A 10897-nucleotide genomic window follows, 5' to 3' on the forward strand; every position below is an offset into this window, starting at 1 on the left:
GAAAGTGATTCTGACAATATTTGGATGCTCCTGGATTTAGGCCAGCGACCCTGGTGGCGTATTGAGTGGAAGTTAAGAGGTTGAGGTGGCAGCCAAGTTTGGGGACTTAGCGGTAAGCTCCATGTAGCGGCTAGTCGGACCCGAGCGTCGCCCTAGCCGGGAGCTAGTCTGCACTCGACTTTGACAAGGTCAGGCTGGAAGGAGGAAGCAAGCAGAGGAGCGCCTATCTTCCCGCTGCGCCGGCGACCTTTCCCCCTGCCACGCCGGCGACCTTGCCTGCTCGCTCAGCAGCACTTTCCTCGGATGTAATGATGGGGATCACTTCCCCGAACCCCATATTTCTTCACACTGAGATTAAAGGGGACATTTGGGATATTATTAGCACAGAGGTGAGAGTAACATTGGACGCCCTTGTGGACTGACATCATAAAATGGGGTGGGGGTGTGCAACCTAATGGAGCGCAATTCAAGTACATATATCCTGATTAAAATGTTTAGGGGCCGCAAATATGACCTGCGATTAAAATTCACAAAATTTTGCCACCGACACCAGTTTCCTATCCATCCATTCATCCATATCCCGTACCGCTTATCCTCAATAGGGGCACGGGGTGCTGGAGCCTATCCCAGCTGACTCTGGGTGATAGGCGGGGTACACCCTGAACTGGTCGCCAGCCAATCGCAGGGCACATAAAAACAAACAACCATTTGCAATCACATTCACACCTACGGCAGTTAAGAGTTTTCAATTAAAACTACTATGGATGTTTTTGGGATGTGGGAGAAAACCGGAGAAAACCTATCCAGGCACGGGGAGAAAATGCAAACTCCACACAGGCGAGGCCAGATTTGAACCCAGTTCCTCAGAACTGTTAGGCAGATGTGCTAACCATTCGCCCAACGTGCCGCCCACCAGTTGCACATATCAACTTGAAATTTCACTCCCATTTTGGATTGAAACACGCATTTCGAGGAAATTCTAGGGGGAACAGTGGCGAGCCCAGCCCTATTTTGGGTGAAAATCGGACAAATCAGCAAGTTATGACTTAATGCCAAAGCAAAGGGAAACAAGGCAGGGCAGGAGTGTAGGATTAATCTAAAAAAATAAATACATAAATCGAATTCAAAGGACAAAAAAAACCAAACAAGGCACATGGAAGAATAAGTTCCAAGAAAATCGAGATCCAAAGAAACAAAGGGAAACAAAACACTATTACAAATTACAGGGAACCTGAACGTTACATAAGATGACAGTAAAAATGAAACTATACCGACTAAAAGAAAGCAGGGAACTGCAAACAAATTGTGCAGACAACAAGGCACACCTGGACAAGACACGAGTGATTGGAGGGAGCTGATTGGTTAACGCAAGGAACAGGGATGACGAGAAGAGGTGGAAACGAAAACCAAATGAGCAGAAAGAATGAACAAGTGAAAGAAGACAAAACATGAAACAATATTAAATCTAATCGAAACAATGCAAAAGTCCACACAAACACTGATAGTGACACGGACATGTCTATGCATGGAAAAATATTAAAGACCCATGCTTGAAATTGAACAGGAAGACAGCCATTTTACCTTGAATCAGCAATTTTGACGGAATTCCAGTACTTGTACTTGACAATTTCCTACTAGGGCATTTTGTGTGATTTCAGCCCTGCTGAGACTTTTAATTGTGTGTCTTTGTGCGACACGCAACATTTCTTGCTGCCGGTAATCAGTAAATGAAAACGAACGACACAACTCAGCAACGTCAGCTTGAATTAATGAGCGCTGTTGTTTCCCCCAAGTTGAAAAGCTATTAATGTGTAATGTTTTCTTATTGATTTTGTCTGTGCAAACGTGACAACACAGTGCTATAAAATAAACTTGAATTACATGTGGCCCGCACCATTACCATTTTCATGTACCTCTGATAGTTCATTACGCACCGCTGCATTATGGCAGCATTACTTTGCTTATATGGTGGAGTATTTCTGATCACTCTGTTATTTCTATTGTGTAACATGATTCATCCATTAATTGAGAAAATAATCAACAGAATATGGTAATCTATTATTAAAATAATCGTGAGTTGCGGCCCTAGTCAGGTTTATGTTCAAATATATTTTAACAGTTCCCTGTTAAAAGCCAACTTTCAATTTAGTAAAGTCCTGGCTCATTCCCATGGAAAGTTTCCAACAATTTTGCAATTCCCACACCTTTAAACACCAACACTTTTCACGCTGCCTTTTTTCATTTTATTTTGCAGGCCGTGTCCAATGTTTCTTCACTACATACCGTAGGCTTCTAAAAAGTGGACGGCGGGCCGCAAATGGCCCTGGGTCGAACTTTGTACACCCGTGTGTTATTTCTATTGTGCAAGGTGGTGATTATCACACGAATAAATGTCAAGGAACAACTGTATGACAATAGTTTTAGAACACCTACACGACTCACATCCACCTGGCGATTACTAAAATATACTGTGATTGTCACCAGGCTTATATTCATTCATTCATTCAATCCTTTTCTGTCTTTTGCATATTAATGTTTTAACATCTCAAGCCATACCCTGATCGCTGTCCTTGTGTATGAGGTTTTTACTGTATTTTTTTTTTCTGTTGCTTCGTTGACATCCAGCTTCATGTGAGCCCCCACCTCCAAGCCTTTCCCTTACAAGAAAATCCCATTTGGCGAATAGACGCTCGTCGACGCTAAAACTACTCTTGCAAAGTGACCGAGCGAAGATGGCGTCGATTAATTACGGCAGGTTGAAAAGTGTGTTCTGATGGTCACTGCACTTCATTAAATCTACAATGTTCATGTGGACACACACACACACACACACACACACGCACAATACCATGTCGGTTCAGGGTGTTCATCTGCCAGGCAGTGAGGATTACCGTTGCGGCTCGCCTGAGAGCTGCACAAACACAATAAGCACTTTGCAATACTAAACAAATGAACGTTGGAGTCTATTACAGCCACGCTCATCAATCCAAACAATTTGGGACAGATGGGAGACGATTCATTCCAGTCTGCAAAATTACACTGGCGGGATTAGCAGTTTATTTTTTTTGTTATTAAATTCACATAATTTAGCAGTTTGTAGACTGTTACATTTTGGGGGTTTGATGGCATTGCCTGTTGGATTTAATGTCGCATGATGTTTTCTCGGGAATGCACGAAGCTAAAGTGCGTGGCGTCGGGTCCGTTGGCCCTCCCCCTCCAGGCGTGCATTATAAACAGGGAAGCCAATTCAATCTGGAAGTGATACGATCGCAGGCGAGGGAATTCGACCTCGCACAAGCGATGTACAGACGTTCTAGACGTTTGTTCACATTATGCCAAGATATGCATTAAACAAAGACAACAATTGAAATGTCTTTGAAGTCACGGTGCGATAAGAGTACGCTTTTTGATTTTTTTGGGGGGTTCTCCTGCTAAAATTGATTAAAGGAGACATTACACACTTCCATGGTGTCTTATTACCCTTACATACTGTTCAGGTCAAATTGTACACATTTTTAACTCTGAAATTTTATGACTTTTCCTAAAACGACACAAAAATGATAATCATTAAAAATGGAACATCATTCTTTTTCACAGGACTAGATTTGTTTTATGTATTTGTACTTTCCTTGCGTATTAATTTTTCTGACAATGTTTTAATTTTACTCCCTATATTTGAAGATATGTATTCTTTCTACTCCTTACTTTATAAAAATGGGGAAGTTACTTTTTTCAACCTCTGTGGATGACTTGATGTAAAAAAAAAAAAAAGATGTACGTAAGATGTACTGGGGGTGTGGATGACCCACTAAGAGTGGGCCCACAATTGAACGACAAATAATTGACATCTTGTTGGTCATGCCTTCTGTCTCTGATTGGATGTTTTTCCTCAGGCACAGAGGTTTTTAAAAAATCAAATTAGAGGTTCAAGATGGGGCCATACTTACAGTTTTAACAAATATGACAAAATGTGATTTTTTTGGGGGGGGGGGATTGCAAACTCCACACTTAGGTTCATATCAGTGTTTGTACTTTTTTACTTTCACTTAAACATAGTTGAATCTGTACTTGTCCTTTTTTACACTAGTATCTATACTTCCACTATTGTAAGTAAACAGGATGAGTACTTTTGCCACCTCTGACATATTGCAAATACAGCACTTCCTGGGGCCGGACATTGGAGGTTTCTTCCTTGGAGGCCTCACAGGTGACGCAAATCCAGTTGTAGCCTTGGCTGAGAAAGGCATGAACAATGTATCAAGTCTTGGCTGTCTTCTTGCTGAGGGATTTTGAATGGCCACTGAGCTTCTACTGCCATCATTGTTTGCTGCTTCCATTGTGCCTGGCGCTTTTGTTGGCCTCGTCAAATAAGACTGCTTTCTATGCTGTCATCATGCTTTTATATGCTCTTTGAGAGTTTGTCCACGATGCTGCAGTGCTGGCGGAGGTCGTCCAAATTCTCTCGCTCGTGATCGTTGCTCATTTCTGCTGCTATTGTGTTAGCATTTGTCTGCTTGAATGGGGGAGCATCCCGCTTTCGATGGCTGCGTATTGTTACTAGCTTGTTGTTTATCAAGATACAGGATTTTGTTATGGGATAATGGGATATTCAGGAGTAAATTGTTCACTCACTTCGCTGTATAGACACTACCGTTCAAAAGTTTGAGGGCACCAAGACAATTTTGTCTTTTCCATGATATAGTATCCACAACATATCGCCGTTGTTGGCAGTATTCGAACTTGCGTGAGGAAACCCAATTGGATTTCGAATCCTGCAGACAACACCAACATGTTGTAAATAAATGGATTGGTCAAATAAGACACAGACAAACGATTGGAGGTGCTGAACCGATGCTTTTTAGCCCATTTATATATGGTCGGCAGGCCTTCTTGGAACCCACTTCCATTCTTGGAACTTTCTGGACAATCAAAACAATGGGCCTCATTCACAAAACATGCCAAATTTTTGCTTCATCAATATGTTCAATGCCTGTTTTTGTTCGTACTCTGTGAACAAATGTAGAACCTCCGCAGACCATGCGTACGCACAAATAATGCAGGATCAGCATTAGAAAATAAGTCAAACACACATTTTTTACCTAAGATGAAGAACACATTCGAACTACATTTATTTATAAAAAAAAATAATTATTATTTTTGGGGATATTAACTCAAACCAGGAATTTGTTAATGTGTTGACTGTCCAATATAACAATGAAATGGACACTTCCCATCACTTTTACCCTCCTTTTGTTCAAATGATCGTACAGTACGTGCATTTACGTATACGTGTGTGTCCCCGCTCCAGCTGTCCGCGTGCCGTCCGACGTTGTCACTCAGCGAGCAGGAAGTACGATCCGACTGCCCGCATTTCCAAGTTTATCCGAGGCTTCAGTATTCTGTGTAATCTCTACGATATACCGATTTATATATTTCTCTGTTATTCTGCACCTGCAAATGTGATGTAATTGATCAATTTGTACACACACTGCCGCTGGCGTGGTAGAATTGTGAGATAATCCGGTCAGCGTATGACTCATATATTTTCTGTCTCTTCCAACGCTAATTTCATGAATTTTATCAACTACAAATGCATCTTTGCTGTGCTTTTTATTTATGACTTGCTATGTATTTTAACAAAGTATGCAGTGTTTGCTCATTCTCTGCTCTTAAATTGTTTTTGTACAGGTATGTTTTGTGGCACATTCTCTAATTTAATTTCGGAATGAATTAAAACGATTAACATGATTATTAGGCTTTATGTTGTCAGTTTCTGTATTGAGCAAGTTTTCTGATGATACCAATGTTTTGAATATATCATAAAGATTAAAGAAGTTATTAAAGTTTAGGACCAGCCATCTCTTGTGACTTAAACCTCCTGCATTGGCTGAGATGCGTCAGACGGATATCCTTTTATAGGGGTCTGGGGGCGCCGTTTATGCAGATTGCGGGAACGAGCCCTTCATAGAGAATTCATTGTGATTCATCGTCATACAAAACGCGATAATGTGATGTCTCTTCAAAAATTGTGTTAAGAATGATTTGTCTCCACGATCGAAACTCTTTGATTTAATTAAGTTTAATTATAACTTTCTTTGACACATTCTGTTGTGTTTTGCGTATCTTTGTAGTGTTCAGTGTTCAGCTTTTACCTCTGATTGATTGCGTACATACGTACCGATAATCATAATAATAATGGTAATAATAATAATAATCATAATAATAATTACAATTATTATTATGATTATTATTATTATGATTGGCGGCACGGTGGGCGACTGGTTACAGCGTCAGCCTCACAGTTCTGTGGACACGGGTTCAATCCCCAGCCCCGCCTGTGTGGAGTTTGCATGTTCTCCCCGTGCCTGCGTGGGTTTTCTCCGGGCACTCCGGTTTCCTCCCACATCCCAAAAACATGCATTAATTGGTGACTCTAAATTGCCCGTAGGTGTGACTGTGAGTGCGAATGGTTGTTTGTTTGTATGTGCCCTGCAATTGGCTGGCAAACAGTTCAGAGTGTACCCCGCCTCCTGCCCGATGACAGCTGGGATAGGCTCCAGCACGCCCGCGACCCTAGTGAGGAGAAGCGGCTCAGAAAATGGATGGATGGATTAATATTATTATTATTATTATTATAGTCTGTGATTGGCTGGCAACCAGTTCTGGGTGTACCCCGCCTCCTGCCCGATGACAGCTGGGATAGGCTCCAGCACTTCCACGACTCTAGTGAGGATGAGCGGCTCAGAAAATGGATGGATGGATGGATGGATAATTATACTTATTATTATTATTATTAATACAATGTTTTTATTCTGCTTTGAAGGACAGCTAGTGGGGAAAAAGATGGATTCTTCAGAAAAAGCAATCGTAAAATCACTATTATTGCTGCGTTTTGTGCCTGCATTCCTCAGATGTTGCTCAACTTCGTTTATTTTCTGTCAGGCACCTTGTTGGGGAACTAAAGGGTCCTCGGGAAGATGTTTGGCTCTCGGATGCGGCAGACGGCTGTTATTGTTTTTTTTGTCTTTGAAGCCTATCTGCATTTGTGATGAAAATATCCGACAGAAACATCCGAGGCAGTACAATTCAGACAGAGTGAGTCACTCCCTATTATTGCTGTGTTTGTGCATGCATTTTGGGCGTTGCTGAATTTTATTTTTTTAAATTAATATTATTACTTCCGGCATCTTGTTGGACAGCTAAGGGGTCCGGCCCTCGGAAAGAGGTTTTGCTCGTTCGTCGCAATTATTATTGTTTTTGTTTACATAGTAATTATTGTATGAGTATTTTCTACTACAGTAACGCAATATATTATATTTAGTGCGTTTTTTTTTTTTCTTTTCTTTTTTTTATATACAAAAACCCATTGCGCGCTCACCAAATAAAAAGATAAATCTAATTCTGAAAAATACAGAAAGATGTTAGAGGAGTTGACAGGCTTAATCAGCATTGTGTCCTCTCCTCCATTAGTGGCTGTGGTGAAATGCACTCTTTCCCACAAAAAAATAGTTACATACTGCAGTTTTAAGTATAGTTATGGAATTTAAATATATTTAGCATGACTAAACAACTAGATTTAATGCAAATACAGTGGTAGCTTGACTTAAAGTGCCCAAGTTTTTCAAGATATGAGTCATCATTTGGTAGCCAAGGTTTGGTGGCTTTGTGTTGCAAGCCAAAATTTGAGTTACAAGTGAAATTCAGAAATACCGTCGTTTGAGTGAAGTGATTTATTTATTTATTTTTTAAAACAATTATGGTACTGGAATGCCCTCATATTTGGGCAAGGAGATTTATGTATTTTTGCATGGGTCTACCAATGACAAAACTCAATGTTTATATTTACGATTGAATGTGATAACGTTCCATTACATTACCCTCAATTCCCAGTTAAGTTTTGAATTTGGAGTATTACCAACATTTCCCCATTGAAATTTACCAGAACCTTTCTGGAAATTTACCTGAAATTTCCCACCCCTTTGCAACCCAAGCTGGAACGCTATGATGAAAATCATTTCTTGATGCATTTTGCCAGGTTTGGCTTCGTATTGTACATTGTGTGGTTCTGTGAAGTGTTTGCCACCATTTGACTGCAAAAACATAAGTTTCTATGTTGAACAACCTGTAATAGATCAATCCTGGTTTGTTACCCCAGCAGCTGCCGCTTTCAAGTGAACATTTTACTTGCTTTCCTATACCGAGACTAACTTGCAGACATAAGCACTAGATGACCCGAGTCGATATTTGGTCCTCACTCAAGCCGTTATCACTCAGCGGCCTGACAGCTCCTCTTCTGTTTCTGGGCCTCACCTCCGTCGGTGCATGGGACGTGCGAGCCGCAAAGCGACAAGCGAGGGAGAGCTCCCCTGGCCATTACTTCCCCCCGTGTGACAGCAGCTGGCCTTATCTGCTCGAACCGACGTGTGCTGGGGCCCCCGCGCTGATGAATCGACAGCAGGTCGTGTCGGCTCCCACTATGTCTACATCTCACTTGCGCACTCACCCGTGAAGCTGCCATGATGAGTGCAAAACAGGAGTAAAAAAAAATAAAAAATCCAGAAACAGGGTTATTCCAAACACCCCAAAATGAAGTGTGAAAGTACTGTATTTATTTTATTCTATTAATTTGTTTTACCAAAGTAAATGTATATAAATATATATATATATTTGTGTGTGCGTGTGTGTGTGTGTGTGTGTGTGTCACTGATGGTGTAGTGGTACACTCGCCTGACTTTGGTTCGGGCAGCGTGGGTTCAGTTCCCACTCAGTGACGGTGTGAATGTGAGTGCGAATGGTTGTCTGTTTCTATATGTGCCCTGCGACTGACTGGCGCAGGGTGTAGTCCGCCTTTCGCCCGAAGTCTGCTGGGATAGGCTCCAGCGCCCCGCGACCCTAACCAGGATAAGTGGTGTTGAGAATGGATGGATGTGTTGACACCCTTATGCTTGAACATGGTGTTCGTTATGGATAATCCGTGATGAGCACAGAAGTCCAATAACAGCACACCACTCGGGTTCTGATCGAGGGGCCGTTCCTCCCAATCACGCCCTTCCAGGTCTCACTGTCATTGCCCACGTGAGCATCGAAGCCCCCAAGAGAACGATGGAGTCCCCAGCAGGAGCGCTCTCCAGCAAAAAGGGTGGGTACTCTGATCTGCTGTTTGGTGCATGGGCACAAATAACAACCAGGACCCGTCCCCCCACCCGAAGGTGGAGGGAGGCTACCCTCTCGTTCACCGTGGTGAACCCCAACGTACAGGCGGCGAGCCGGGGGGCAATAACTATACCCACACCTGCCTCTCACTGTGGGCAACTCCAGAGTGGCAGAGAGTCCAACCCCTCTCAATAGGACTGGTACCAGGACACGCTGGAGAGACTACGTCTTTCGACTGGCCTGGGAACGCCTTGGGATGCCACTGGAAGAGCTGGATGAATTGGCTGGGGAGAGGGAAGTCTGGTCGTCCCTGCTAAAGCTACTGCCCCCGCGACCCGATAAGCGGTAGAAAATGGATGGATGGATTCATTATAACACACACAAAAAAAAAAAACATTTTCAAACATGACTTTAGTTTTATATATATACATATATACACAGGGTGATTGAAAAGTACCTCCCTATTTTAAAATAAATATAATTTATTCATATGTTGTAATATTTTTCTCAATATTTTTGTGTATTATCGACCAGCCAGAAGTCCTGACTTAACACCCTGCGACTTTTTTCTGAGCGTTCCTTGTGAAATCAGTTAATGCGGATCCCAGGCGGCTTGAGAAACTGGTGGCTAATGCTGGCACCCATATCGAATTTTAAATAAAACTCCATGCAATACACTTTTTTTTCTCATGCTCATTTCTTGTAAGAATTATAGTTCAAAAATAAATTACAAGTACTTAAAAATAGGGCATTACTTTTCAAAAATAAATTCAATAAAGTAAAAGAAAGAAATACAATTTTAAAAATGTAATAATTGTCTGACATGCCAATAGTAGTGTGAAGTTTTTTCTTATTAGTAATACTTTTAAAAGGTGTCATAAGTTGATTTTCTTTTAAAATATTTGTATAGTGTCACAAATTAAGCGTGGATCAAAAAAAATTAAATTATGTTTTAAAAATACTTTTTTAAACATGCCCAAAAGGAAGGGTGACATGCAGTAAAGGGTTTTTAATCCAAACCATAAATGACAAGTGGCCTATTTCTACCACAGCTGTTTCAAATTGAATGCCAGAGATAAGGCTTATTCTGAGGAAACCTTATCAAACTGATCTATTTACTGCTGGCTAATTTTTCCCCTCCCACCTTCCACCCGAGCCTGAGCTTCAGCGTGGAGTCAATAAGCGATCACTGTAGGGTTCATGGCGGTTATAGCACTAGGAGTAAGGGTGGCCGGTTTGGCGGCGGGTAGGTATTGGAGCGTCTCATGTCCAAACTTCACGGGCGGGGATGCGTGATGACATAAGCAACATTAAAATGTCTTCCACGATAAAGAAAGCCGCGTCTCCTCCAAGTCTTGCTTCCATCCCAGACACTTTATACGCTTGATGTCACTGCGAGTTTGCCCGCAACATCAGCACAAAAGCTATTCAAATAAATAAATAAAAAAATGTCGGGGATGGGGGCGAGGTTCGGAAATCCTAAAAGGAGATGTGACACGCTGTGAAACATTTACTGTATGTTTGCTTTTGATTTGCTCTGCACGGGAGTGTATGAAAAAACATAAAACAACATGGGCAAATGGCTGTAGTGCATTCGGGAGTAAATGAGCTCTGATTTTTGTGGCTTCGACCTTGTGAAGGCCAATTGTGGCAGTAATAAAGCACTTGTCAGAAAGCCAGCACCTTCTGTGAGTGCCTTTGTCCGCATGAATGTAAAACGCCAAAACATTCCGTCTTCATTAAT

At 41.7% G+C, this 10897-nt stretch overlaps 1 long non-coding RNA gene across 1 annotated transcript; it reads left to right on the forward strand.

The window, feature by feature from the left end:
* Window positions 1–6811: 6811 nt before the first annotated feature.
* On the forward strand, window positions 6812–9203 carry LOC133479501 (uncharacterized). Its single transcript, XR_009788970.1, has 2 exons — window positions 6812–7095; window positions 8275–9203. It is a non-coding gene; the product is annotated as an uncharacterized LOC133479501 (long non-coding RNA).
* The last annotated feature ends 1694 nt before the right edge of the window (window positions 9204–10897 follow it).

The sequence above is a fragment of the Phyllopteryx taeniolatus genome, chromosome 6 (genome assembly GCF_024500385.1).
Source record: "Phyllopteryx taeniolatus isolate TA_2022b chromosome 6, UOR_Ptae_1.2, whole genome shotgun sequence".
Lineage (NCBI taxonomy): Eukaryota > Metazoa > Chordata > Actinopteri > Syngnathiformes > Syngnathidae > Phyllopteryx > Phyllopteryx taeniolatus.